At 40.8% G+C, this 25137-nt stretch overlaps 1 protein-coding gene across 1 annotated transcript in view; it reads left to right on the plus strand.

Moving 5' to 3' along the window:
* The window catches only part of GRIN2D (glutamate ionotropic receptor NMDA type subunit 2D), a 1124513-nt gene that overhangs the window by 242478 nt on the left and 856898 nt on the right, over positions 1-25137 (plus strand). The window contains exon 2 of the mRNA XM_077259507.1: positions 4365-4444. The gene's annotated coding sequence lies outside the window, so the exon portion shown is untranslated. The remainder of the gene's footprint in view (positions 1-4364; positions 4445-25137) is intronic.

A 25137-nucleotide genomic window follows, 5' to 3' on the forward strand; every position in this document is an offset into this window, starting at 1 on the left:
GTCTCTGCAGCAGGAACATAAGACATTGATGGCTCTTCAACAGCACATAAAAATATATTCGTGTGCCAACTAAATTCCCACCTGGAAAAGTTGCTGTTGATGCAATCACTGTCATATCACCTAGTAATGCCACTTCCACTAGACTGCATCGCCAGCCACAAATCTTCTGCACTGTGTTTAATTGTGGCTATATTTTACTGCTGCTTGGGCTGCGAATGCTGGACCTACACTACCAGATATCTCCTTGCGTGCCTCATCACATTTTATTCTATGAGGTTGCTGCAGCTGCCCCTTATGCTGCCAATGCTGGTAGATACTCACTCACATCTTTTGTTTGTCTGGTGTGTTGTATAGCTATACTGTAATGTTGTTGCGAAATGTACCAAAATAGGTCTCTGATATCACAATAGGGATTCATTTTCTATGGCTTGTTGAGAATCCATTGCTTCTACACTCTCTATTCAGCCAACCTTTTCATTCTTCCAAGAATAAGGATAATTTTTTGACAGCTTGATACAAATTTAGCCATTATTTCTAAATTTGGCACACAGCAAATCTGTTACAATTCCTGATGTTATAGGGATCATTTTTGCATATAATATCATTGTTTCAATAGTATGCAAATTGAAAATATGCTACTAATGCCAAATTAGGGATAATTTTTGACAGCTTGTGAAAAAGCTATAGCTTCTTCATTTAACAAACAAGTATAATTTTTGTACCACGCCTTGTCAAAAAGCCATGGCTTCTTCTGTGTGCCTGCCCTGTGTATAAACACCAGCAATGCAGGTATTTGTTCCAAAAACAGATACTTTTTAGATTATTTTTACATTATAAAAGTCTATAAAGTCTTGTGTTGTTAAACATTCTGCATTTACCTATAGCCTGTGCTTGAAGTGCTGTTTCACCTCTTTTCTGGGCAAATAAAGGTTTAGCACAATTTTTGATTAGTGGCAAATTTATTCTCTGAAAAAAGCAATGACGGAATAAGAACCACCAATTTAAAGGGAACCTGTCACCCCCAAAATCGATGATGAGCTAAGCCTACCAGCATCAGGGGCTTATCTACAGCATTCTGTAATGCTGTAGATAAGTCCCCGATGTATCATGAAAGATGAGAAAAAGGTTAGATTATACTCACCCAGGGGCGGTCCCGCTGTGATGGGCGTCGCGGTACGGGGTTTCCCATCTTCTTCTTACTATGACGTCCTCTTCTTGTCTTCACGCTCCGGCTCCGGTGCAGGCGTACTTTGTCTGCCCTGTTAAGGGCAGAGCAAAGTACTGCAGTACGCAGGATCCGGGAAAGGTCAGAGAGGCCCAGCGCTGGGCACTGCAGTACTTTGCTCTTCCCTCAACAGGGCAAAGTATGCCTGCGCCAGAGCCGCAAGAAGACAAGACAAGAAGAGGACGTCATCCTATGAAGATAGAAGGCCCTGGACCGTACCGCGACGCCCATCGGACCGGACCGCAGCGGGACCACCCCTGCGTGAGCATAATCTGACCTCTTTTTCTCATCTTTCAGGATACATCGGGGGCTTAGCTACAGCATTACAGAATGCTGTAGAAAAGCCCCTGATGCCGGTGGGCTTAGCTCATCTTCGATTTTGGGACAGAAGGACAACTCCTATAGGATAAATAGATTCTTGCTACAATAGATAAGGCTGACTCTATACTAATGCAGAATATACTGTCCTAAATATGAATAATTGTGTTCTGGTGAAATGTTTACCAAAAACAGCAAAACAGTGTAATTCTGTTAGCATGTAGACAATGCAACAAAACATCAATAATGAAAGACATGAAAGCCAATATTGATCAATTAGTACAGAGAATCAACATATGACAAAGGTAAAAAATGAACGGTCTCACCAAATGGATGGTTATAGGAGGGTTGAGATGATCTTGTATCAAGATAAATCATGAAGCGACTTCAGGACCGACAATGCTAGCAGTAGTCTATCCCCAAAAGACTCCCGCCCTGGCAAGGGCAGTCCACAGCTGCCCGTGTGCTAAACAAGCCCTGCACTTTCCCTCAAATGTCCTAACACATTTCATCCAAGCATAAATTCATCAGGGGACTAGGCTTGTAAAGGGAAATAAAGTGCTGAGTGCTGTGTTAAAGAGACATATAGTCCCTCCACTCTCTATGCTGTTCTGCAGGAACAGAAATGAGCTAAATAATTTTGTCCATTGGAGTGAGTAACAAATGTCCAAACTCTATGTGCATGTTAAAATACTTAGACTTACCCTTTGTTATTTCTATATTCAAGGGATCGCACTAGATAAACTTTAAAGAAGAATAACCTAGGGTTATCTTTAAAAGCTGGTGAGAGCAACAATAATGAGAATGACCCAAGGGTCATCTTTATTGGAGTAGTCCTTGGCCAATTCGCAAAGTTGCATGAATCACATTGATGCAAATTGGTATTGCAAATATTATTAAAAATGTGATAATGTGTAATATTTTATTCATGAGATCCCCCATGTGCCTAATGTGCCCCCCCCCCTGACAAAGTACAATTAAACGGGGTGGCTTCCCTTTTCAGTCTCTTTCTCTTATTATCTTAGTCAAATAGAATATGTAAGAAAATTTCAGCCATAAATAAAGCAATACAAAGAAACAGGTCTATCTTTTGACCCTGTCAAGATGGACTGTTATGTTACACCCTTTCATGGATTTAGGGACTAAATTTAAGGTATATGCATCTACCTCTTGACTTGGCCTTACACGAATGTAGTTTTTGAATTTTGATAAATTTAATGACTGAATTTAAAGGGAACCTGTCATCAGTTTTTTTGCCTATCAACTAAAAAAATCATCTAATAGAGTGTGAGCTATACATTCCCCAACTACTTGTTTAACCCCCCTGACTCCCCATGAATCCCCCATAAGAACCTTTTATATTTCTCCCGCGCTGTATGGAAATATCCTCGATCCGGGCCAATGGGCGTTGGTTCTGGCCCCTCTCCCCACCCCAAATCGGCATGCTGTACGCATTCCGTTCTGTGAATAGCATTGTTCGCATACAGGTCCCGCGTGTGTTCCTTCAAATTGCCTTCTGCGCGTGCGCAGTATGCTTTGCCCAACTGCGGGCAAAGCCGAAAAGCATTGGTACGCATGCACCGGTAAACTACGTCTCGGAACACAGCGAAAGATTTCAGGGACATAGAACTTCCGGAGCATGCGCACTAATGCTTTTCAGCTTTGCCCGCAGTTGGGCGAAGCATACTGCGCACGCGCAGAAGGCAATTTGAAGGAGCACCCCGGGCCTGTAAGTGAACAACGCTATTCACAGAACGGAATGCGTACAGCATGCCGATTTGGGGTGTGGAGAGGGGCCAGAACCAACGCCCATCAGACTGGACCGAGGATATTTCCATACAGCGCGGGAGAAATATAAAAGGTTCTTATCGGGGATTCATGGGGAGTCGGGGGGGTTTCACAAGTAGTTGGGAAATGTATAGCTCACACTCTATTAGATGATATTTTTAGTTGATAGGCAAAAAAACTGGTGACAGGTTCCCTTTAAGGGTTCTCACAACATCAGGTTGAGCTTTTGGTTCAAGAAAGTTGTTTATAGAACTAGTGAGTGCTGAGAATTTGTACTTAAAGGTTACTTTAACTTTTAAACAATTTTTGAAATGTATACCCTTTGTCCAATAATGTTGCTCTACAGGGATCCAGGCGCAAACAGCAGAATAATCAAGCTTATCCTTTAGTGCCACCAGAGCATACATTTTCTATGGAGCCCAACACCACTTTGTGTTTGGCAAGGATAAGGTTTGTAGGAGCTATAACACATCCGTATGCATTAGTGATGAGCGAGTATACTCGTTGCCCGGGTTTTCCCGAGCATGCTCGGGTGGTCTCCGAGTATTTTGGTGTGCTCAGAGATTTAGTTTATGTCGACACAGCTGCATGATTTACGGATGCTAGACAGTTTGAATACATGTGGGGGTTGCCTGTTTGTTAGCCGTAAATCTTTGAGCACGCCGAAATACTGAGACCACTCGAGGATGCTCGGGAAAACCTGAGCAACAAGTATACTCGCTCATCACCAGTATGCATGTAATATCGAGTTATACCTTAATTTGTGTCCTTTTTTCTAGTTATTACTTTCTGTAGTATTTTGTTTGTAGCATAAATGTATTATTTTACAGATAACGTTCAACTCAAAAATAAAGGTGACCTTTTTTTACACCGAATTTCCAATGACGGATGGTTGAATCTCTTAGGACATTTGAGTTTTTTCAATGGTAGAGATTGGTTTTAACAGATTCTGTTTGGCAAACTTCTAGACAATAACTAATTTACAAGTTTCAATTCTGTTTTCTTATCTGGAAATTTTATTGTTTCTTTACAGTACAGAACATTTAAACACAGACATTACTTTCCACAAATAAATCATACAAAGCTATTTGGCGAGGAAGGGAAAGGAAAGGGGTAAGTAGGGAAACATTTTACAACTTCATATATTCACTATATCATTTTTATAACTCATGTGAAGTTAAACCCCAGCAGGTATTATGCATGGTATGTCTTTGTATTTTTTTTTTTTTTTTAATTTTGCTTTATTTTATCTTTGGCTTTGCTATAGAAGCCTAAGAAATCAGCAAGATAATGCTCTAGGGAAACATCTATGCTTAAAATATAAAAGAACCCTAAAAAATAAAATAGATATAAGAATATAGAGCAAATTCATGGCACCGATGTGCCTACATATTCACCGCTGCCCCAAACAATTCAACCAAATGCTGCTGCTGTGCCATATATGCCTGACTTTAGACTTTGGGTGCACGTCAATGGAAGAACGTGTAAATCCAAGCAAGAGAAAAAAACAGAAGTGCACTCACCGGTCTTTCTTGTGCGATAGTCCTTTATTTAGAACATGTGCAGGCACACTAGGGGAGAATGTGGACAAGAGACGACGGCCGTTTCGCGCTACCGCGCTTCTACTGTAGAAGCGTGGCAACGCGAAACGGCCGTCGTCTCTTGTCCACGTTCTCCCCTCGTGTGCCTGCACATGTTCTAAATAAAGGACTATCGCACAAGAAAGACCAGTGAATGCACTTCTGTTTTTTTCTCTTGCTTGGACTAAAAAATAAAATGTTTTCTGAGAGCTTCTTGCATAGCATTATGGAGATTTGATCTCGGTAGGACATACCTTGAGAAAAGCACGTAAAGACTTATAGATTAGCCATTACTACTACCTTACATCTTAAGATTTAGTTTGCAATGTTAATTTAATTATTGCTCTGTTATTATGAATCCCTCATTATTGGTTTTATAGCAAAACGTAATCTTAGGATAATATAGACTACCTTTCCCCTTGTCTCATCGTGTAGACGTTCACCTAACATGACAGAAAAGGAAGATGATATTCAAGTCACACAATCTCATCAGTTTAGAAAGGGCATCGTTTCTGGTCTTTCGTGAAAACAATAATTATCTGATATTGTTACCGTGTGCCGTTTTATGGATATTTAATGCCATTAATGAAATTTAATTAACATCTAATTAAACTGAATGACTGTGACAGGAGGGAAATAAAATATAATTATATCACAAAGGCTTAAAGTAATATTTTAAAGATGGCAACTTGCATTAGTAATTTTCAACTTGTTGGATGGATCATATTTCTATGGATAATTTTCAGTAAACTCACTGCAATACATTATTTAGGGAATTTTCCTAACAGGATAGTAAAAGTCCATTAAAAGGAATCTATGACCAGGTTTTTGGTACCTCATCGGAGGGCAGCATAATGACGGAAAACAGACTCTGATTCCAAAAATGTATCACTTAGTTTTCTGGGTGCAGCAGTTGTGATACAATCAGAATTTTTAGATGTAGCAGATATCAAAGTTCAGAAAACGAATCCCACCCACAAAACAGCTTCCTGTGTACATTGTCTATTGACAGTGAGCCACTTATCAGAGCAGGGGGTGTGGCCGGACTAGGGTACATGTGAGCATCAGTCCGGGCAGTGATTAGCTCCCGGTGATAAAACCTTCATCATATGGAAACAACAGCACACAGCTTACTAAGTGACACATCAATGAAATCAGTTACTCAGCTACTACCTTATTCTGTCCTCAGATTACATAGTAAAAATCTTCTGACAGATTCCCTTTAAGTATTGCCCAATGTAATATACATGTACACTTTTTTTCAGATTAAAATAAGTCCTTTCATGGTTCTAGCTTTCGAAAGCTCTAGAGATCAGAGAAGATGTTGTATAATGTGTCAAGTATTAATTTGAGCAGTTTTGCATTTTCTTTAGTACGGCGTTATGTCAAGGCATGACAGCTTTGGACATACACAAAACTTACAAGGGTTCTGAAATGTGGTTTTATAAGAATGTTTTTGTTAAGTTTCATTTATCTACTTTTCTGCTGAGATTTCTGCAAAATTGCTGCAAAAAGCGAAACAAAAATGTAATTGAAATACTGCCATTATAAAAAGTGTGCCTTTTTTAGTGTAACTTTGCTAAATCAAAGTGTTTTTTTTTCAACACCGAAGGCAAGATTCATAGGGAATTATTTGGGCCAATAAGAATCCAACCAGATTTTCAAGAGGAATCAACTTTGTTTTCCAGTGTTTTTACATGGCAGTGTCAAGTTTGAAGTGGATTCCTGCATGAAGATGTGGCATTTCACTTCTTTTTCTTTCAGCGAGTTTTACAAAACCGTCGCTTCAGATTTGCTTTAAAGCGAACCTGTCAGCAGGATTTTGCTAAGTAAACTACAGACACTGTCAGGTTGGCAGTGTTAGACTGATTAAAATGATACATTGGGTGAAGAAATCCATCTTGTGGTTCTTGTGTAATCAGTGTTCCAAGTTATGCTCGTGCTCTGGGACAGGACTGTAGGCAGAGTCTTATCATGGTGCTCTAGGCCAGAGAAACCAAGGAAAGACCTGCCCACAGGTCCACCCTGTAGCGCAAATATGTTGCTCATCATAGAGACAGACTGTTTGTGCTTCAGGTGGCCTGTGGGCAGGTCTCTCCTTGGTTTCTCTGGTTTAGGGCAGGAAGATAAGACTCTGCCTACAGGCCCACCCTGGAGCACGAGAATCTCATTATCTGAAAACTTCTAACACTGATTACACAAGAACTACAGGATGGATTTCTTCGCCCCACATATCATTTTAATTAGTATAACAGCGCCAACCTTACAGTGTCTGTAGATTATTAGCAAAATCCTGTTGACATGTTTGCTTTAACCCCTTCACGCTGCAGCCCTTTTTCATTTTTGCATTTCTATTTTTCATTCCCTTTCTTCCCAGAGCCATAACCTTTTTTATTGTTCCATCAATATGGCCATGTGAGTTCTTTTTTTTTTGCATGACGAGTTTTACTTTTGAACGACACCATTGGTTTTACCATATCATGGTCTGGAAAACGGGAAAAAAATTCCAAGTGAGGTGAAATTGCAAAAAAAGTGAAATTTCACAACATTATTTTGGATTTTTTTTACCATGCTCACCAAATTCTAAAACTGACCTGCCATTATAATTCTCCAGGTCATTACAAGCTCATAGATACCAAACATGTCTAGGTTCTTTTTTATTGAAGTGGTGAAAAAAAATCCAAGTATGTTAAAAAAAATTGCGTCATTTTTCGAGACCTGTAGCGTCTTAATTTTTTGTTATCTGCGGCTGAATGAGGTCTTATTTTTTACATGCAGTGCTGATGTTTTTATTGATACTATTTTGGTGTGGATACGATCTTTTAATGCCTGTTATTGCATTTTAATGCAATGTTGCAGAGACAGAAAAAAATTTAATTCTGTTGTTTTTATTTTTTTTTTGCTACGCCGTTTACTGATCCGGATTGATTCTTTTTATATCTTGATAGATTGGGCAATACCAGATGTGTGTACTTTTTTATTGTTTTATTTTGAATGGGGCTAAAGGGAGGTGATTTGAACTTATATATATTTTCTTATTTTTATAATATTTTTTAAAACTTTTTTTTTACTTTTCACTTGCTTCAATAGTCTCCATGGGAGACTAGAAGCTGTGATAATCCAATCGCCTCTGATTCACACAGGCAATGATCAATCCAGCAATGACAATCATAGGAGTCTGCTGCAGACCCCCCACTGTCATGAGACACAGGCAACAATGGGTGGATTAGTGACGAGCTTCTGGCGCGATTACATTAAATGCCGCTGTCAGAGATTGACAGTGGCATTTAACAGGTTAACAGCTGCGCGTGGATCACGATTCCACCCATGGCTGTTAGTGGCACATGTCAGCTGTTCAAAACAGCTGACATGTGCCAGTAAAGATGTGGGCTTAGCACCAAAGCCCACATCAAAGGGAGAGACAAGACATGTGCGGCACATGTACAGCGCATGTTGTGAAGGGGTTAAAAGCATCAAAGTTAATTTTTGATTGAATTGAATATGAAAACAGTATTTGAAGCAGTTTTTGAGATTTTTTTAGAATGGAACTGCTTTAAAACTTTTGTGTGAACCTAGCTTAAGAGTTCATTCACACTTGACATTACTTTGCTGCAAAGTCAAAACCATGCAAGAGCGTTTTCCCATAAATTGCTGCATTTTTCAATGTGGATTTTGGCATTAAAAAAATCTTTTGCTTTGACAATGGAGAAGATGAAGAATTTTCTTCTCCATCTTCTCCACTGTGTCATTGCGTGTGAATTGGACTGCAATCAGATGTCATCTGAATGTAATCTGATTTTTTTTCCTTTCACTCATTGACTTGCACGGCTGAATGCAATTGAATCAAACTCGTACACGCAGAATTTTTTTCCTCTAGACAATGTCTATCCAAGGAAAAATTTGGACATGTGCACATCCCCATAGACCAACATTGGTCCGAGTGTCAGCAGATGAATTGTCGGATTGCACTCTTTCAGCAAATACACTTGTTTGCAACGTTCTAACAAGTAAGATATATCTATCCTCAATCACTCATGGAGATGATAATGTTTTGGGGTTATGCCATGTCACCTATACAGGAAGTTTATTATGCTACAAATCAAAATATTTTGTTAAGAGGTTCAAATTGAAATTACTGACCTCTATATTTCTTTGAATCCATTATTCTACTTTCTCTTTCTTTATAGGACTGCCAGGCTGATCATTTATATAACACAGATAGATAGAAAATGGAATATGCATCACAATTGGAGTTTTCTCTAAGGTTAAAAATAAATGGCATGCGAGAGAGTAAGGTGAAACTCGGATCAAACTCTGACAGAGCTGGACCTGAGTGACATTTGCAAAATCAGCAATATTCTCCCTCACTAGAGAATCGATGGTCACGTGACCCCGGCCTTAGAGGTTCGTGTAGACAACCATATCCGTGGTTTGGACAGATAGCACTTGTGCCCATGTTATTTTAAGGAGCTGTGCACATGTCCAATTTTTTCCTCCGACCAAGCAGTCCTAGGAAAAAATTGCAACATACACAATTTGCCTCCGAGAATCGGAGGCACTTGTCAATTACATTGGTCCAATTTTCACAAACTAACTTATTGGAGGTCTGACTAGCATAATTGGACCGTTTTTCTCTGATGAAGAAGAAAACAGTCATCTAAACCTGCCCTAGGGTAAGATTCACATGACCGTATAAAAAATTGCTCAAAGTTTCATCTAGAAAAGTGGGATAATTTTTTGTCTTACTTGTCATTTGTATGCAATCCTTTATTTGTTACAGCACCAGCTATTAACCATTTACAAGACCATTTACAGTTTCCTATGTTACAGAGTTGCAAAGTATCTATAAAAATTGGATGTTATGCTGAGTCTCTATATGCTATTTGATTTTTTTCATGCACTTATAGACTTCAATAGATGGGTCTCATCCAATTTAAGGAAGAAACTTTAGCAGAACTCTTATGATCATCAGTCGAACTGGAGATTTATACCGTTCATTATGTTATATAAGTTTAATAAAAATGCAGTGAATCAAAAAGTTCTATAAGAAAACATTAAATGCATTACAATTAGCACATTTCAGTGCAATTTTTCATACTTTTGGTTAATTTTTAGACGCTGGTATTATTTTCTAATTTTGACATGCTCTAGGTTTGATGTTTATTTTCATGTGTTTTCCAAAAGACTCCATAGACTCCAATCCCCATAGCAAAAAAAAAGAATATCATGTTTTTTATGAGACTGAAAAAATGCAGTAAAAAAAAATTATGTGTAGGAAGCCATATCTGATTTATATGTTTAGTAGGTGGGATATAGGATAGAAATGTTTTTAGCTTTTCAAAAGTTTTACAGGATCTTAGGGAGCTGCAAAATGTGGTATTCACCTGTATCTTGTTCACAGCTATTGGGCTATATATCATGCCTCAGCTAAATGCAGCTGTGAATGTAAAAGCCAAGGCCATACAGTAGTGATTTAGGTGAGCCGGCCCGTCACAAGCTTGTTTTACAGTGCTTGTGGTGATTGAGCACGTGAAATGAAATTTCTTGCTTAGTCGCACTGAGCTGCCTACTCTCCTTCCATATTAAACAGTCGCCCCTTATGAATGTTCATTTCCTCCTCCTGTATCCATTGTGTGCAATCAGCAGCTCCGAGAAAAACTCTTCTGCATTTATTGGCTCAGATCTGCATAAAGTTATAATATTAACACTGAAATAAAAATAATGATTTAGATAAAACTAACCATGATTTGACAACTATTGTTGAATACCAATAGTTTTTTTTGTAAATGATCATGCTACAAATTCGGAATTTTAGGAAATTTTAACCAGTTCAATATCCGGTCATTTTCCTCCATTGGTAACGAGACACATTTCTAGTTCTTTTCATCAGGTCTAAAGGTTTTTCTCATTCGAATATTCAAATAATGTTGCCGCTATTTGTCCTGATACATGAGGATTCATTTTAATGTACCGTAATTATAATTTTTTTTCTGCTATCATGGGAAAATGTAAAGAAAAATGGGTAATATATGTTTAATACTATTTCCTCTTTAAATATATATATATATATACATATATATATATATAATTCTTTTTTTCTGTCTTTTCTCTTCCTTAGAAAATATTTTTATATATTGAAGATAAATATATATATATATATATATATATATATATATATATATATATATATATATATATATACAGTACAGACCAAAAGTTTGGACACATCTTCTCATTTAAAGATTTTTCTGTATTTTCATGACTATGAAAATTGTAAATTCACACTGAAGGCTTCAAAACTATGAATTAACACATGTGGAATTATATACTTAACAAAAAAGTGTGAAATAACTGAAATTATGTCTTATATTCTAGGTTCTTCAAAGTAGCCACCTTTTGCTTTGATGACTGCTTTGCACACTCTCGGCATTCTCTTGATGAGCTTCAAGAGGTAGTCACCGGGAATGGTCTTCCAACAATCTTGAAGGAGTTCCCAGAGATGCTTAGCACTTGTTGGCCCTTTTGCCTTCACTCTGCGGTCCAGCTCACCCCAAACCATCTCGATTGGGTTCAGGTCTGGTGACTGTGCAGGCCAGGTCATCTGGCGTAGCACCCCATCACTCTCCTTCTTGGTCAAATAGCCCTTACACAGCTTGGAGGTATGTTTGGAGTCATTGTTCTGTTGGAAAATAAAAGATGGTCCAATTAAACGCAAACCGGATGGAACAGCATGCCGCTGCAAGATGCTGTGGTAGCCATGCTGGTTCAGTATGCCTTCAATTTTGAATAAATCCCCAACAGTGTCACCAGCATAGCGCCCCCACACTATCACACCACCTCCCCCATGCTTCACGGTGGGAACCAGGCACATAGAGTCCATCCGTTCACCTTTTCTGCGTCGCACAAAGACACGGTGGTTGGAACCAAAGATCTCAAATTTGGACTCATCAGACCAAAGCACAGATTTCCACTGGTCTAAAGTCCATTCCTTGTGTTCTTTAGCCCAAATTAGTCTTTTCTGCTTGTTGCCTGTCCTTAGCAGTGGTTTGCTAGCAGCTATTTTACCATGAAGGCCTGCTGCACAAAGTCTCCTCTTAACAGTTGTTGTAGAGATGTGTCTGCTGCTAGAACTCTGTGTGGCATTGACCAGGTCTCTTATCTGAGCTGCTGTTAACCTGCGATTTCTGAGGCTGGTGACTCAGATAAACTTATCCTCAGAAGCAGAGGTGACGCTTGGTCTTCCTTTCCTGGGGCGGTCCTCATGTGAGCCAGTTTCTTTGTAGCGCTTGATGGTTTTTGCAACTGCACTTGGGGACACTTTCAAAGTTTTCACAATTTTTCGGACTGAATGACCTTCATTTCTTAAAGTAATGATGGCCACTCGCTTTCCTTAGCTGCTTTTTTCTCTCTGTAATACAAATTCTAACAGTCTATTCAGTAGGACTATCATCTGTGTATCCACCAGACTTCTGCACAACACAACTAATGGTCCCAACCCCATTTATAAGGTAAGAAATCCCACTTACTAAACCTGGCAGGGCACACCTGTGAAGTGAAAAGCATTCCCGGTGACTACCTCTTGAAGCTCATCAAGAGAATACCAAGAGTGTGCAAAGCAGTCATCAAAGCAAAAGGTGGCTAATTTGAAGAACCTAGAATATAAGCCATATTTTTAGTTGTTTCACACTTTTTTGTTAAGTACATAATTCCACATGTGTTAATTCATAGTTTTGATGCCTTCAGTGTGAATTTACAATTTTCTTAGTCATGAAAATACAGAAAAATCTTTAAAGAAGGTGTGTCCAAACTTTTGGTCTGTACTGTATATATATATATATATATATATATATATATATATGTATATATATATATATATATATACATATATATATATACATATATATATATATATATACATGTATTGCGATTGGTGCTGTCTTTTTCAGTTTTGTTTTATTTAGGTATTTTTCCTGTTTTTTATTAATTTATTCACGCTTATAACAGCTCTAGAGGTTTTTCTTTTCAAAAAATGTTGCCTTTTTTTACTTGATACATGCCTTTATTGTGTTCATTGTTTTCTGATACCAGGGCATGAAAGGTCAAATAGGACATATATGTCTAATAATAACCCTTTATTTTTTATTATGTTTTTTTATGGCCACATTTAAAACAGTGATTTGGATAGTGTCTTTTTTTAGTTTTGTTTGGCTTATATACTTTTCTTGTTTTTTACTAATTTATTCCTTTATTTTGCACACTATGCCCCCATAAATTTTGAAAGAACATTGGGTGTGTTTGAACATATGAATATATTATTTTTATTGCTTTTTTTTGCCTGTAACTGGGGCTGATATATTGGCCCCAATCACAGTAGAAAATCAGCATCCTGGCTGAGAAGCAGAGCCGACTAGGTCTCCCAGAACTCAGCAGCTCCTGCTCCCTACCTACACCCATCAATCACATGATCACTGGGTATGCAGCAGGAAACACCCTAATCCATATATACTGCGCTCATTCTGCATTCTGTATACTGCGACTAGGAAGGCAGACATGATAACTAGTCGTGTCTGCCTTCTCTGAGGCTAGTCTGGCTGTGTCTGACAGCTGGTTTCCTGTTCCACAACTGCACAATTTCTTGCAAGCTGCTTACTCTACATTGATGTTTTTGAAATTAAGTGCAGAGTAAAGCATGAGCCACCTGAATTTTTAAAGACTATGGGTGGTCAGGAACTGGTTAGGCATGTCCACTGCAAAAACCAGCTCAAAAATCTCTTAAAATTTTTTTGGGGAAAACTTTCCCTATTCTTTTGTATTGTAAAACCACTTTGCTGTTGATATGTTCAGTACTTTGAGATTTTTTTTTTAACTTCAGGTTGTGAAAAACTCTTGGTGGAAAAAAAAGTAAATGCATTTCACTTCTGATAGAATCCGCTATAAGTCGGTACTATAAAATAAAAAGACTGCAAAGTTATTTCAGAAGAAAAATCCAAACTGCTTCAAAAACTTAGCAAATGAGGAAAGCTTTCAAAAGTGATTTCCACTTTAAAACTCCGTCATTTTTCAATGTCTCAAAAAGATCCATATGAAAATAATCTTATTAGTTTTTTTGTTTCTGAGCTCCTCTTTGCCTGATTTATAACCTTATCAAAGTTTAGCTCAACTTTAACTTGCTCTATAGTCATAAAAACAGAAAAAGATAGCCAGCAATGCCTATAAATTCCAAAAATGCACATTTTTTTTAACACAAACAAATTTCAAAAGTTATTTTTTGCCCAAAATACATGCATACAAATGAAAAAATTTCACTAAAGGTGTCCACATCCTTTTAAGCTTTAAAGGGAATACATAACTTTTAGTGATGAGCTAGCGTGCTCGAATGTTATTCGAGTATCTCATGGGGGTGCTCGAGTAATATGCTCACGTTCCCATTGCTGCATGATTTGTGGTTGTTAGACAGCCTCAGCACATGCCTGCATGTGTTGCAGCTGTCTAACAGCCACGAATCATACAGCTGCGGAAACTCAAACATATCACTCGAGCATGCCCGAGATGCTCAGATAATATCCAAGCACGTTCAAATAACATGATATCCGATTTTGGCAAACTTTGAATTTTATCAGATCAGCTCATCTTCAATAACATGTGATCTGTGCAGAGGTCACTGCGCAGAGAGGAGGGGAGGAGCTCTGACTATCACCTATTTTGAATGGAGAATTCTCTGTTATCAATATAGCTGTCATGTTTCATTGTAATGATGATATACAGCAGTGCCTAGCTACAGTTTAGGAAGTGCTAGGCTATTCCAAGGTGCAGTGGCCAGAATGCTGACTGTAACCGTTTAGGTTTATTTCCAAATTTAAGTAGTGTATTGAAAATTTTTAAAAAATATGCAAAAAATGGTTTAATATAAATACTTGATGTAAACAATAGGTCATTTTGCGGCAATAAATTATTTTTAATTATATACAGAGGCCAAGTGATTCCATCTAACTCAATTAAAGCTAAACAGCTAAAGTGCTAGAAGCAGTTTATAGTTATAGTTTATATCACCTTTAGCCACTCTTGTTATTATATCCTAAAAAGGCAAAAAAATCCATGTCCCCTGCCCACTTCTTCCTGTTCTATTCTTTAGAGAAAATTAGAAAAACAGGTTAGGACTCGAGAGGCAACGTAGTCATTTTACTAGAGAGGGATTATCTTAATAGTGTACCTTCCAAGTATATAACATAACTATACCCACTTGCTAAGTTATCATTTATTAAGTGCTTAGAGAATATCTAAACTTTGTTTTATTTAACCCCTTCGTGACCTTGGGATTTTCCATTTTTCCGTGTTCGTTTTTCGCTCCCCTCCTTCCCAGAGCCTTTTTTATTTTTCCATCAATATGGCCATGTGAGGGCTTATTTTTTTGCTGGACGAGTTGTACTTTTGACCGGCATCATTGGTTTTACCATGTCGTGTACTAGAAAATGGGAATAAAATTCCAAGTGCGGTGAAATTGCAAAAAAAGTGCAATCCCATACTTGTTTTTTGTTTGGCTTTTTTGCTAGGTTCACTAAATGCTAAAACTGACCTGCCATTGTGATTCTCCAGGTCATTACGAGTCCATAGACACCAAACATGTCTACAGGTCCTTCTCAAAAAATTAGCATATAGTGTTAAATTTCATTATTTACCATAATGTAATGATTACAATTAAACTTTCATATATTATAGATTCATTATCCACCAACTGAAATTTGTCAGGTCTTTTATTGTTTTAATACTGATGATTTTGGCATACAACTCCTGATAACCCAAAAAACCTGTCTCAATAAATTAGCATATTTCAACCGTCCAATCAAATAAAAGTGTTTTTTAATAACAAACAAAAAAACCATCAAATAATAATGTTCAGTTATGCACTCAATACTTGGTCGGGAATCCTTTGGCAGAAATGACTGCTTCAATGCGGCGTGGCATGGAGGCAATCAGCCTGTGACACTGCTGAGATGTTATGGAGGCCCAGGATGCTTCAATAGCGGCCTTAAGCTCATCCAGAGTGTTGGGTCTTGCGTCTCTCAACTTTCTCTTCACAATATCCCACAGATTCTCTATGGGGTTCAGGTCAGGAGAGTTGGCAGGCCAATTGAGCACAGTAATACCATGGTCAGTAAACCATTTACCAGTGGTTTTGGCACTGTGAGCAGGTGCCAGGAAGCATGAAGTGCTCCAAAATCTCCTGATAGCTAGCTGCATTGACCCTGCCCTTGATGAAACACAGTGGACCAACACCAGCAGCTGACATGGCACCCCACACCATCACTGACTGGGTACTTGACACTGGACTTCAGGCATTTTGGCATTTCCTTCTCCCCAGTCTTCCTCCAGACTCTGGCACCTTGATTTCCGAATGACATGCAAAATTTGCTTTCATCAGAAAAAAGTACTTGGGACCACTTAGCAACAGTCCAGTGCTGCTTCTCTGTAGCCCAGGTCAGGCGCTTCTGCCGCTGTTTATGGTTCAAAAGTGGCTTTACCTGGGGAATGCGGCACCTGTAGCCCATTTCCTGCACACGCCTGTGCACGGTGGCTCTGGATGTTTCCACACCAGACTCAGTCCACTGCTTCCTCAGGTTCCCCAAGGTCTGGAATCGGTCCTTCTCCACAATCTTCCTCAGGGTCCGGTCACCTCTTCTCGTTGTACAGCGTTTTCTGCCACATTGTTTCCTTCCAACAGACTTACCATTGAGGTGCCTTGATACAGCACTCTGGGAACAGCCTATTTGTTGAGAAATTTCTTTCTTGGTCTTACCCTCTTGCTTGAGGGTGTCAATGATGGCCTTCTTGACATCTGTCAGGTCGCTAGTCTTACCCATGATGGGGGTTTTGAGTAATGAACCAGGCAGGGAGTTTTTAAAAGCCTCAGGTATCTTTTGCATGTGTTTAGAGTTAATTAGTTGATTCAGAAGATTAGGGTAATAGGTCGTTTAGAGAACCTTTTCTTGATATGCTAATTTATTGAGACAGGTTTTTTGGGTTATCAGGAGTTGTAGGCCAAAATCATCAGTATTAAAACAATAAAAGACCTGACAAATTTCAGTTGGTGGATAATGAATCTATAATATATGAAAGTTTAATTGTAATCATTACATTATGGTAAATAATGAAATTTAACACTATATGCAAATTTTTTGAGAAGGACCTGTAGGTTCTCTTTTATCTAATTATTTATTAGACACAGTCTTAGAAATTTTTTTTTTGCAAAAACGTCAAATACTTCAATAAATACACACTACTACTTCCATGCAAAGTAGAAAAGACGAAATAGCAAAATAATTAAAATATTGTAGTTTATTAGAAGATGATTAAAAACATGTAAAATGCCAAACAAGCTATAGGAACCACATGTATCAGAGCACACAAGCAGAGACTCCAGAAAAGAAATATTAATCAAAAATAATAAAAAATAAATGTACCAGGCTAGGTATGCTTAGAAAATTAATGCCTTTTGAAAGTGCATAAACAGATGAATATAATTGGCTAATGCTATAACATATACCTCATAAATATATGTGCAAAAAAAATGCTACATGAAATGCCAACTAACAAATAAGCATAAAGTGTCCTAGTGCAAACTGTATGTGCATGTAATTAGCTGCCAATAATAAAGTGCTAATACTCAGTGCAGATAAATGCTGCACAGGTGTGTCATTGCAAAATTATAGCTGCAAAGATGCGGCATAAAGTGCTGAGTGTTCAAGTGTAAAAGCATATATGTGCATGGATCCTGTGTAAGGTGCTAAATATTCAATGCAACCGCATAATGCATATATATCTGACCGCAAAAATAACAACAGAATTGATCCAGCCGAAAGTACTGAATGTTCAGTGCGAATATATGACGCACAAAGTGTGCTACCAACAGGTTACTTCAGCGAGGATCCAGCTTACTCCGTGAAAAAAATGAAAGGAGAAGAAACAAAAGCATATAACCATACCTGATTGTTAAATGACTACGGTTCCAAAATGTGCGTGTGCTCTCACCCCGACAGCGCCGTTTCGCTAATGCTTCCTCTTTTATCTAACTAGTGAAAAAAAATTCCAAACTTTACCCATAGCGTCTCCATTTTTCATGATCTGGGGTCAGGCGGGGGCTTATTTTTTGTGTGCCGAGCTGACGTTTTTAATGATACCATTTTGGTGCAGATACGTTCTTTTGATCGCCCATTATTGCATTTTAATTCAATGTTGCGGCGACCAAAAAAACGTAATTCTGACATTTCGAATTTTTTTCTCACTACGCCATTTTGTGATCAGGTTAATCCTTTTTTGATTGATAAATCGGGCGATTCTGAACGCGGTGATACTAAATATGTGTAGGTTTGATTTTTTTATTGTTTTATTTTGAATGGGGCGAAAGGGGTGTGTTTTAAGCATTTTATATTTTTTTATTGTTTTCATATTTTTTTTACTTTTTTTTTTACTTTTGCCATGCTTCAATAGCCTCCATTGGAGGCTAGAAGCTGGCACAACTGGATCAGCTCAGATCGCTGCTATGTAGCTGAAATCCTGCATTTCTATGTGCGCCGACCACAGGGTGGCGCTCACAGCAATCCGGCATCAGCAACCATAGAGGTCTCAAGGACCTCTATGGTTACTATGCCGACGCATCGCTGACCCCCGATCACGTGACGGGGGTCGGCGATGCGCTCATTTCCGGCCCGTGGCCGGAAGCGCCGGTTAAATGCCAGAGTCAGTGTTTGACAGCGGCATTTAACTAGTTAATAGCAGCGGATGGATCGCAATTCCACCCGTTGCTATTGCGGGCACATGTCAGCTCTTCAAAACAGCTGACATGTCCCAGCTTTGATGCAGGCTCACCGCCAGAGCCCGCATCAAAGCGGGGGTTCTGACCTCGGACGTACTATCCCGTCCGAGGTCAGAAAGGGGTTTATTATTGATCAGCCTTTGTAAAATTGTGAATATTCGTAATATACTTTTTTAGCTTATTTTCTTTCCTTCTATCATTAACACCATGATGAAATGGATGACTTGTCTGATCTGAAAGTCTGTACTCATAATTTGCATTACCTAGAAAAATTGGCAGCAAGGCCATATGGCCAATATTAGGGGTAATCTGAAGAATGGTAGTCATAAACAGCCTAAAAACACAACCTACAGATAAAAATATTATTGTATCAAGAGATCACATATATGGAACATCGGTGCCAGTTTCTGCGTTGGCAACATACCGTTGCTGCGGTGATGCTTGATAGCATCAATCCTATTTTATTTGTGAGACTTGTGGCTCTAGCAAGTCCAGAAGCTTGGAGTTGACCTTGCTGATTTGGCTTCTGTCTGCTGTCAGCACTGGGTGGGGTTGTTTTATATCAAACCCTGAGGCCTCTTTCACACGTCAGTGTCTCCGGTACGTGTAGTGACTAGTGTTGAGTGATACCGTCTGATACTTGAAAGTATCGGTATCGGAAAGTATCGGCCGATACCGGCAAAGTATCGGATCTAATCCGATACCGATACCCGATACCAATACAAGTCAATGGGACTCAAGTATCGGACGGTATTCCTGATGGTTCCCAGGGTCTGAAGGAGAGGAAACTCTCCTTCAGGCCCTGGGATCCATATTAATGTGTAAAATAAAGAATTAAAATAAAAAATATTGCTATACTCACCTCTCCGACGCAGCCTGGACCTCACCGAGGGAACCGGCAGCGTTCTTTGCTTAAAATGCGCGCGTTTACTTCCTTCCGTGACGTCACGGGCACGGCTTGTGATTGGTCGCGTGCTGCCCATGTGGCCGCGACGCGACCAATCACAGCAAGCCGTGACGTAATTTTCAGGTCCTCAATGCCTAATTCTAGGCATTCAGGATTTTAAAATTACGTTCCGGCTTGTGATTGGTCGTGTCGCGGTCACATGGGTGACGCGACCAATCACAAGCCGTGACGTCACGGGAGGCAGGAGACGCGCGCATTTTAAAATTACGTCACGGCTTGTGATTGGTTGCGTGCTGCCCATGTGACCGCGACGCGACCAATCACAGCAAGCCGTGACGTAATTTCAGGTCCTGAATGCAGAAATAGGCATTCAGGACCTGAAATTACGTCACGGCTTGCTGTGATTGGTCGCGTCGCGGCCACATGGGCGGCACGCGACCAATCACAAGCCGTGATGTCACGGGAGGCAGGAAACGCGCGCATTTTAAGCAAAGAACGCTGCCGGTTCCTTCGGTGAGGTCCAGGCTGCGTCGGAGAGGTGAGTATAGCAATATTTTTTATTTTAATTCTTTATTTTACACATTAATGTTGTTTCGATACCGATACCTGATACCACAAAAGTATCGGATCTCGGTATCGGAATTCCGATACCCGCAAGTATCGGCCGATACCCGATACTTGCGGTATCGGAATGCTCAACACTAGTAGTGACAGTTTTCTCACGTACCGGAGACACTGACACACGTAGACCCATTCAAATGAATGGGTCTTTGCACATGTCTCCGTGTTTTCACGGACCATGTGTCCGTGTTGAAAACACGGAGACATGTCCATTTTTCTCCGGCAGAACAGTGTGCACTCTCCTCCGTGTGCACGTACCACCCGCAGGAGAGACAGCACTACAGTAAGCGCTTTCCCCCCCACGTGTGGTGCTGAAGGCGGCATTCATCTCTTCTCCCCTGCAGGAGAGAAGAGATGAAAGATCAAGTTTTTGTTCTTTTTTGTTAAAAATAAAGTTTGCTGGTGACCTCCCACCTCCCATCCCCAATGTGTCGCCCAGCCCCTTGCAGAGAAATACTCACCCAGCTCCTGCACATATTCACCACTGTAATGAGCGAACCCAACGTGACCGCTCACACAGGACAGGCTGCCGGTGCTGAGAGGAGACATCGCGGGAGCTGGGTGAGTATTTCTCTGCAAGGGGCCGGGCGGCGCACTGAGGATGGGAGGCGGGAGGTCACCAGCAAACTTTATTTTTAACAAAAAAGAACAAAAACTTGATCTTTCATCTCTTCTCTCCTGCAGGGGAGAAGAGATGAATGCCGCCTTCAGCACCACATGCAGGGGAACAGCGCTTACTGTAGTGCTGTCTCTCCTGCACGGTCCGTGTGGTCCTCAGGAGGCACACGGGCGGCACACGGCTGCCTCATGTGTGCCACGTGAGCACACGGACACACGGACATGGATAACTACGGTACCGATTTCTCCGGTACCAGAATTATCTGGACGTGTGAAACCGGCCTGAGAGATAGCTCCCACTGCCAGTCAATGGTTCAACTTTTGTGATTCATACCTCTGTGCTGTGTTTCCATGTTTTGTCCTGATTATACCCGCTCTCTGACCCCAGCTTGATATTTGACTGCCTACTGATTCTGTTCCTTATGTGACCTCTTGACCTTGTTTGGAAACCTTTCATACCACTAGATGATAACCCTTCCATGGTAGCAATCCACTGGATACTGTTGTAAAACCAGATACCTGTATAGTGGTTAAAAGGTATCGGGATTCCTCTGCAGTCTGCCAGACAGATTGATTTGCTGCAAGTCAGTTTGAGGTAGTGTAACATTCCATTTTTGGATTCGTGGCAGCTCTGGTTCCACTATTATTTAAATGTAGTTTTTTTTCCTTTCAGTCCAGCATGGGGTTAATGTCAGTTTCCCTTGCTGGCAGTGTGCTGCCGTTACTAAGTTTCTAGGTCAGCTGACGTGGGTGTGACCACCCCAATCATCCTTTAAATAGTCACCTGATGCATCAGCTGACTGTAAGTGATAGAGTTATTCTATGGAGACCAGCCTTGCAGTTGCAGCTCTCTGGTGTCAGCGCTGTATAAGCTACTTCTGGAGTTTGGAGTCCTGTTTCTGTGTCCTCTGTGGTGTGGAGCTTGGCAGCAGAATCTGGAAGCTAAGTGTTGTGTTTATACCTTGTCTGTCTTGTATTTGTTAACCCCCTGTGCTGTACCATCTGCAGTGGTGAGGCTAGCACCCTTGCCGGCCAGTGCACTAGTCAGGACAGTAATAGAAAAGAACCTAGCACTCAACTTGATGCCTTTAGAGTGAGTTTTATTGTAGTGGTACACAATAAACGTTTCGGTCCTACACCTGGACCTTCGTCAGTAACTACATGTGAAACATAATAAAATGTGAAAAAATAAAGTAACAAAACATTTAACATAAAATAAGGTATATACATAAATGCTGAGGAGAAAATCGTGGCATCCATATCTATAATGGTCGAAATGTATCACAGAGGCAAAAGCTGAAGGAGAGATCCTAAGCATCTAGGCAAGAAAGTTCCACATATATAGGGAAGTGTGGGCCCCCCCTGTGATCGATTCGTGAGAGGTGAGATACGTACCGTACTGCAGAATAGTAAGGGGACATAAGGATCGAAAGGCACGCGGAAGCGGCGTCTGCGGATGTATAAACACAGTTCCGTGGGGGAATTGTGAGAAATGAAAACGATAAGTGAGTATGAAGAAAGGCAGGGCCTGAAATGAACCATACCTTATGACTGAGCCACACAGGGGCAGTGCTGCAGATGTAAAATAGAGAGACAGAGGAGCGGGATGAGTGCCACCTCCAATATGCAGGAAAGGGTGAGCTGTGCGCTGGAGAGAGGATTACCTGTGGTGACTGTAGACGGTGATGGCGGGAGCAGACGCGGATTCCACCGCTGGTCTGCCGGTGTGCGGTGGGATCGCCATTACATGGGGGTAGGGCGGGACTATCAGTGCAGGAGAGCCAATAGCGGCGCTCCCGCAAACCGGAAGTGACGTCGCGCAGATAGAGCCTCACAGTGCAGCCGAATACAGAGCTGTCAAGTGTGGTATGAGGAAATGACGTCCGGTTGTCAGGGAAACCAGGCAAAACAAAGTCTCTAGTAGTGGTGGTGTAGCAGCGCTATAGTAAAGCTGTAGAATCCTGCGGCGCAAATGCACTGTGGTGGTATATGGAGGAGGATACACGTGCAGAGTACATCTAAACATTTACTGGATGAATAGACCTAGAACTGAGGTGCCCAAAGTGGAATACTTCTGTAGTAGGTGACCGGAATCCTGGTGGTGGTGATCCTAGGTTCTATCTTTGTGCCATGACAGACGGTAGATAGATGTGAACAGTAGATTAGTCCGGTGTGACAAGCAGGAGAGAAATAAATTTCAATACAGGCGATTCTACTGGCAAAAAAGGAAAACAGAATTAGCCAACAATAGATACATGTTGCAATAATATATAAACAGTAGGATGGCTGGAGTCCGTGTAAACCTGTGGATAGTACCGTATGATGGAACAATCAGCAGATAACATATTACAAAAAAGATATTACAAAAAAGAGGCTAAATCATAGTCTCTATTGAGTCCCAATGGATGAAGTGTCTCTAAAGTGTGGATCCAAAAAGCCTCCCGTCTTTTGAGACGGGCAACCCGGTCCCCACCCCTCCTAAATGGGGGGACATGCTCTATGACCTGGTACCGTAGCTGGGAGACGGTGTGGCCCTGGTTGTGAAAGTGAAGGGGAATGGGTAACAATAGGTTCTTGCGGCGGATCGTCGATTTGTGTTTAGAGACACGGTCTCTTATGGATTGTGTGGTTTCCCCTACGTATAAGAGTCCGCAAGGACATTTGATTAGGTATATCACCCATGATGAGGCACACGTAAAGTAATCTGGGATGCGGAATGATTTACCGGACCGGGGATGGTGGAAGGAAGTGCCCTTAAGGACATTGTGACATTGGGCACAGCTCAGGCATGGGAAGGTCCCCATGCGTGGGTTCTGTAAGAACCGCTGGCGAGGGGTGGATATGTCTGGTCCCAGGTCTGCCCTGACCAAAGAGTCCCTGAGATTTGGTGGACGTTTAAAACAGGGAAGGAAAGGGTTCTGGAACTCGGGTACTTTCGGGTATCCCTTAGATAGCAAGTGCCAATGTTGGCGTATTGACCTGTGTAAAATGTATGAGAACGGATGGTATGTGTGGACGAACGGAATGCGGGTAGAAGCTCTATTAGATCGTGGAGTAGGAGGGGCTGCTGCCTTTTCCAGTACCGAGGGTGGATAACCCCGTTGGGAAAATTTAGTGGCCATTTCTTGGAGGCGCACTGGTTTAAGATCCGTATCGGACACAATCCTGGAGACTCTTTGAAATTGTGACTTTGGAACTGAATTCTTAGTAGCCGGAGGGTGGAAGCTTGTAAAATGCAACAAGCTGTTGCGGTCAGTGCTTTTTGTGTAGAGGTCAGTGGTTATCGAACCGTCAGGTTGCATGATGACCAGGGTGTCCAAAAAGTTAACCTGTGTGGTACTGTGGGACATCGTGAAGGAGATTCCCGGCCATGCCGTATTAAGCCACTCGAAGAGCACCGTGAGGGCTTCCAACGAGCCACCCCATATGCAGAACACATCGTCGATGTATCGTTTCCACATTATGACGTTGTCACGGAAAAGCGGGTGAGGGTAAATCAGGCTTTCCTCAAAGTCCGCCATGTAGCAGTTTGCATATGGGGGTGCTACGTTGGAGCCCATCGCGGTGCCACGGATCTGTAAATAAAAGTCGTCCTGAAACAGAAAATAATTCCGGGTGAGGATAATGGTGAGTAGATCGGTACACAGTTGTATTTGGTCAGGTGAGAGACCAGATTGGGTCAGAAGTTTGTGGACAGACTTGATACCCTCTGTATGGGGAATCGATGTATAAAGGTCTTTCACGTCCATAGTTACCAGTATGGAATGTGAGGGGATGGGGCATTTATCCTTCAGGATACCGAGAAAGGAACCTGTATCTAGAATGAAAGATCTAGATGACCTAATCATTGGGGTGAGTATCTTTTCCAAATAGATGGCCAGTGGAGAAAGAATAGAGTCGGTAGACGCGACTATGGGCCTCCCCGGGGGTTTCTCTAGATTTTTATGGATCTTAGGGATAGTGTAAAACACTGGAGTAATGGGGTGTTGTTTCGTGAGGAAATCCCGTGTTTTGGGGTCCAAGACACCCAATTCAGTATATCTAGTCAGTGTTTCCGAAATGATTTGTCGGGTGGCAGATTGGGGATCATGCTGTAACTTAGTGTAGACTGTAGAGTTGTTAAGTTGGCGTCTTATTTCAAGAAGGTAGTCAGCTCTATTCATTATGACAAGGGCACCCCCTTTGTCTGCGGGTTTAAATACAAGATTACTGTCATCCTGTAGGCTCTTTAGGGCTTGTCGTTCAATAGAGGAAAGGTTGGAGGGAAAGA

This window comes from Ranitomeya variabilis, chromosome 4 (assembly GCF_051348905.1).
Source record: "Ranitomeya variabilis isolate aRanVar5 chromosome 4, aRanVar5.hap1, whole genome shotgun sequence".
Classification (NCBI taxonomy): Eukaryota; Metazoa; Chordata; class Amphibia; order Anura; family Dendrobatidae; genus Ranitomeya; species Ranitomeya variabilis.